Source organism: Homarus americanus, unplaced genomic scaffold, assembly GCF_018991925.1.
Source record: "Homarus americanus isolate GMGI-L3 unplaced genomic scaffold, GMGI_Hamer_2.0 scaffold3384, whole genome shotgun sequence".
Lineage (NCBI taxonomy): Eukaryota > Metazoa > Arthropoda > Malacostraca > Decapoda > Nephropidae > Homarus > Homarus americanus.
This window is the reverse complement of record NW_024741581.1, coordinates 203039-209038: the sequence shown is the minus strand read 5'-3', so window position 1 is coordinate 209038 and position 6000 is coordinate 203039. Positions and strand designations below refer to the sequence as shown.

The following is a 6000-nucleotide window of genomic DNA, read 5'->3' as shown; positions in this document are numbered from 1 at the left end:
GCTTTATGATCGTTTTCTTCTGCTTTACTGTGCTTTATGATCGTTTTCTTCTGCTTTACTGTGCTTTATGATCGTTTTCTTCTGCTTTACTGTGCTTTATGATCGTTTTCTTCTGCTTTACTGTGCTTTATGATCGTTTTCTTCTGCTTTACTGTGCTTTATGATCGTTTTCTTCTGCTTTACTGTGCTTTATGATCGTTTTCTTCTGCTTTACTGTGCTTTATGATCTTTTCTCTTTGCTTTAATCGTTTCTCTTCTCTTTATGATCTTTCTTCTCTTTACTCTGTGCTTTATAATCTTTTCTTCTGCTTTACTGTGCTTTATGATCGTTTTCTTCCTTTACCTGCTGATCTTTCTTCTGCTTTACTGTGCTTTATGATCTTTTGCTTTTTGTTTTTCTTCTCTTTACGGCTTTATGATCGTTTCTTCTGCTTTACTGTGCTTATGATCTTTTCTTCCTTTTTGCTTTATGATCGTTTTCTTCTGCTTTTCTTTATATCGTTTTCTTCTTTTTGATCGTTTCTTCTGCTTTACTGTGCTTTATGATCGTTTTCTTCTGCTTTACTGTGCTTTTAGTCGTTTTTCTTTCCTGCTTTATGATCGTTTCTTCTGTACTGTGCTTTATTATCGTTTCTTCTGCTTTACTGTGCTTTATGATCATTTTTCTTCTCTTTTACTGTGCTTTATGATCGTTTTCTTCTGCTTTACTGTGCTTTATGATCGTTTTCTTCTGCTTTACTGTGCTTTATGATGTTTTCTTCTTCTTTACTGCTTTATGATCGTTTTCTTCTGCTTTTTGTGCTTTATGATCGTTTCTGCTTTACTGTACTTTATGATCGTTTTCTTCTGCTTTATGTGCTTTATGATCGTTTTCTTCTTTACCTTTTTATGATCGTTTCTTCTGTTTACTGTGCTTATGATCGTTTTCTTCTGCTTTACTGGCCTTTATGATCGTTTTCTTCTGCTTTACTGTGCTTAATCGTTTCTCTCTTTACTGTGCTTAATCGTTTTCTTCTGCTTTATTAGCCTTTAGATCGTTTTCTTCTGCTTTACTGGCTTTATGATCGTTTCTTCTGCTTCTGTGCTATGATCGTTTCTTCTGCTTTACTGTGCTTTATGATCGTTTTCTTCTTCTTTACTGTGCTTTCTGATCGTTTTCTTCTGCTTTACTGTCTTTATGATCGTTTTCTTCTGCTTTGTGTGCTTTATGATCGTTTTCTTCTGCTTTACTGTGCTTTATGATCTCTTCTGCTTTACTGTGCTTTATGATCGTTTTCTTCTGCTTACTGTGCTTTATGATCGTTTTTCTTCTGCTTTACTGTGCTTTATGATCGTTTCTTCTTCTTTACTGTGCTTTATGATCGTTTTCTTCTGCTTTACTGTGCTTTACCTCTTTACTGCATATCGTCTTCTTCTTTACTGTGCTTTAGATCGTTTCTTCTCTTTACTCTTTATGATCGTTTTCTTCTGCTTTTATGCTTTATGATCGTTTCTTCTGCTTTACTTATGATCGTTTTTCTTCTTTACTGTGCTTAATCGTTTTCTTCTTCTTTACTGTGCTTATGATCGTTTTTCTCTGCTTTTACTGTGCTTATGATCGTTTTCCTGCTTTACTCTAATCGTTTCTTCTCTTTATGCTCCCTCCTTTACGGCATCGTTTCTTCCTGTCTTTATGATCGTTTTCTTCTGCTTTACTGTGCTTTTATGATCGTTTTCTTCTCCTTTACTGTGCTTTATGATCGTTTTCTTCGCTTTTCTGCTTTATGATCGTTTCTTCGCTTTACTGTGCTTTATGATCGTTTTCTTCGTTTACTGTGCTTTATGATCGTTTTCTTCTTTACTGTGCTTTTAATGTTTCCTTTTGCTCTTTTGATCGTTTTCGCTTTACTGTGCTTTATGATCGTTTCTTCTGCTTTACTGTTTATGCTTTTCTCTCTTTATGTGCTTTATCGTTTTCTTCGCTTTACCGTGCTTTATGATCGTTTTCCTCCTTTACTGTGCTTTATGATCGTTTTCTTCGCTTTACTGTGCTTTATGATCGTTTTCTTTCTTTACTGTGCTTTATGATCGTTTTCTTCTTTACTGTGCTTTATGATCGTTTCTTTCTGCTTTATGCTTATGATCGTTTTCTTCTCTTTATGCTTTATGATCGTTTCTTCGCTTTACTGGCTTTATGATCGTTTTCTTCTGCTTTACTGTACTTTATGATCGTTTTCTGCTTCACTGTGCTTTATGATCGTTTTCTTCTGCTTTACTGTGCTTTATGATCGTTTTCTTCTTCTTTACTGTGCTTTATGATCGTTTTCTTCTGCTTTACTGTGCTTTATGATCGTTTTCTTCTGCTTTACTTGTGCTATGATCGTTTTCTTCTGCTTTACTGTGCTTATGATCGTTTTCTTCTGCTTTACTGTGCTTTTGCACATGTTTTTTCTTCTTTACTGTGCTTTATGATCGTTTTCTTCTGCTTTACTGTGCTTTATGATCGTTTTCTCCTTTACTGTGCTTTATGATCGTTTTTTTCTGCTTTACTGTGCTTATGATCGTTTTCTTCTGCTTTACTGTGCTTTATGACGTTCTTTCTGCTACTTATGATCGTTTTCTGCTTTACTGTGCTTTAGATCGTTTTCTTCCTTTACTGTGCTTTATGATCGTTTTCTTCTCTTTACTGTGCTTTATGATCGTTTTCTTCTGCTTTTTGTGCTTTATGATTCGCTACTTAAGATATTCTTCCTTTTAATCTCATAGAAGTGAACGATGGTTAAGGTTCAGTTCCCAGACACTTGTGAACGATTGTAATTTGTTTGATGATGCGTGTGATCCTCCAGGTAGTGGTGGTGGTGGTTGTTGTTTATGGTGGTTGTTGTGGTGTTGGTGGTAGCTGTTGTGGTGGCGGTATTTGCTGTGTTGGTGGTGGTGTTGTGGTAGCGGTGGTTGTGGTGGTTGTTATGGTGATGGTGGTGGTGTTGATGGTGTAAGCTGTTGTTATAGTGATGATGGTGGTCTCAGGGACTCAACATTCATCGTTTCTCTTTTCACACGAAGTCAGTATTTGTCTTCGGGTGATGGAGGCCACGTGGCGCAGTAGGTTTGAAGTCTCACTCTTACTCATCCACCGGAGAAACTAAACACAGATACTGACGTCAGAGCTGTGGGAAGGTCAGGGACGTCCACTTTACAGAGAGAGAGAGAGAGAGAGAGAGAGAGAGAGAGAGAGAGAGAGAGAGGTCTTTATTACTTACAGTTAACGAAGAGAATTATTTGTTGTGTGGAGTCATGCCATCAGCGAGACCCATAAGGTGTTGTAGCAATAGTTTGTCTACGGTGAAATAAACTAGTCACTGATGGACAAGAAGCTGCCACGTATTCAACACCTGGAGAATATCACTAAGAGTCTTGCTGTTTCAGTTTCCCAAATTCCGCTGTTTTATCGATTAAAATGACCGAACAAAACAGTGTCTTTTATCCTAAGTAAGATGATATTGCCACTGGTCATTTCTAAGAAGGTGTACCACAGTATAAACACTCTGGCAGGTTTATTTCTATTATTTATTTTAGAATTAGAATTTAGAATGTTTTAAGGACACATCTTAAAGTCATCTCGAGACATGTTTACTTGGCTTATTAACTTTGAGTCACTTGTGGTGGTCGACTAAATGGCTCACCAATTGCCTTAGGGCAACCACTCCTCTCCTCAGTATATATTGTACAGTTTCACCCAAAGTTTGTTAACTCTCCCTGCTGCACTGCCTGCTTCAGATGTATGAACTTAAGTCTGTTACTTCGAACCTTTAGACTCATTCGTATCGGTTTCATGTTCTGCTTGATGGTGTACTTAAAATAATTACACCTCATCTATAATTACACCAGAAACAAAATAAAATGTCTATCTTTATTTTTTTTTACTAGTGATACTTTTCTGCGCCTCCTGTATGTTGTCACTGTTGTCACCGAGGGAGTAAAATAACAAATCAACTTCATTTTGCATAATATTTTAATCACCTGACGACAAAACCCAGAAATCAAAATAATTTACCCAACAACAGGAAAGAAATCACCGCTTCACTGTATGAGATCCTTGAGTCGATAATAGATGATAATACGAAGAAACATTGACAGACAACCTCCTGTATTGATCGACTCTAAGGTAAGAAGATCCAATGAAAAATCTAATCGAGTCTCACGTAAACGCCACGGTTATGCCAAAGACTTTCTGGGATAAGAGGTATGACTGGGAGGATTGGTCAGGGGGTGTATCAGTAAGTCAGTCAGCAGGCAACTTTTGGGTTGACTTCATCTCATTTCTCGACTGTTTAACATTACTTAGTTTCTCCTCTTTATCTCCTTATCTCCCCAGTATGGAAGACCTTCCCTTCAAAGACCTTCACTTACTAGAAGACCCTCACTTACAGAAGACCTTCACTTACTAGAAGATCCTCACTTCTGGAAGACCTCACTTACTAGAAGATCCTCACTTACTAGAAGACCCTCACTTACTAGAAGACCTCACTTACTAGAAGACCTCACTTACTAGAAGACCCTCACTTACTAGAAGACCTTCACTTACTAGAAGACCCTCACTTACTAGAAGACCTCACTACTAGAAGACCCTCACTTCTAGAAGACCTCACTTACTAGAAGATCCTCACTTACTAGAAGACCTCACTTACTAGAAGACCTCACTTACTAGAAGACCCTCACTTACTAGAAGATCTCACTTACTAGAGACCTTCACTACTGAAGACCCACTAAGACCTCACTTACTAGAAGACCTCACTTGAAGACACATAAGACCTACTAGAAGACCTCACTTCTAGAAGACCCTCACTCACTAGAAGATCTCACTTACTAGAAGACCTTCACTTACTAGAAGACCTCACTTACTAGAAGATCCTCACTTACTAGAAGACCCTCACTTACTAGAGACCTCACTAAGAGATCCTACTAAGACCCTCACTTACTAGAGACCTATAGAAGACTCACTTACTAGGAAGACCCTTCACTTACTAGAAGACCCTCACTTACTAGAAGACTCACTTACTAGAAGACCCTCACTTACTAGAAGACCTCACTTACTAGAAGACCTTCACTTACTAGAAGACCCTCACTTACTAGAAGACCCTCACTTACTAAAGACCCTCACTTACTAGAAGACCCCCACTTACTAGAAGACCTCACTTACTAGAAGACCCTCACTACTAGAAGAGACCCTCACTTTACTAGAAGACCCTCACTTACTAGAAGACCTTCACTACTAGAAGACCTCAATTAGAAGACCCTCCATTAGAAGACCTCACTTTGAAGACCTTCACTTACTAGGAAGACCTTCACTTACTAGCACTCACTTAGAAGACCCTCACTACTAGAAGATTCACTTACTAGAGACCCTCACTCATAGAGACCTCACTACTAGAAGACCCTCACTTACTAGAAGACCCTCACTTACTAGAAGACCTCATTACTAGTGATCCCTACTATAGAATCCTCACTTACTAGAAGGACTTCACTTACTAGAAGACCTTCACTTACTAGAAGACCTTACTTACTAGAAGACCCTCACTTACTAGAAGACCTCACTTACTAGAAGACCTCACTTGCTAGAAGACCCCATTAGACTCACTACTAGAAGACCCTCACCATAGAAGATCCCTACTACTAGAAGACCCCTACTTACAGGAAGACCCTCACTTACTAGAAGACCTTCACTTACTAGAAGACCTCACTTACTAGAAGACCTTCACTTACTAGAAGACCTTCACTTACTAGAAGACCGCCTACTACACCTACTTAGGACCCTCACTTAATTCACTCGAAGACCTTCACTTGTCTAGAAGACCTCACTTACTAGAAGACCCTCCACTTCTGAAGACCTCACTTACTAGAAGACCTCACTTACTAGAAGATCCTCACTTACTAGAAGACCTTCACTTACTAGAAGACCCTCACTACTAGAAGACCCTCACTTACTAGGAAGACCCTCACTTACTAGAAGACCTTCACTAC

At 38.5% G+C, this 6000-nt stretch overlaps 1 pseudogene; it reads right to left on the bottom strand.

Moving 5' to 3' along the window:
* Positions 1 to 540: 540 nt before the first annotated feature.
* On the bottom strand, positions 541 to 2423 carry LOC121875963 (annotated as a pseudogene).
* Between the last annotated feature and the right edge of the window lie 3577 nt (positions 2424 to 6000).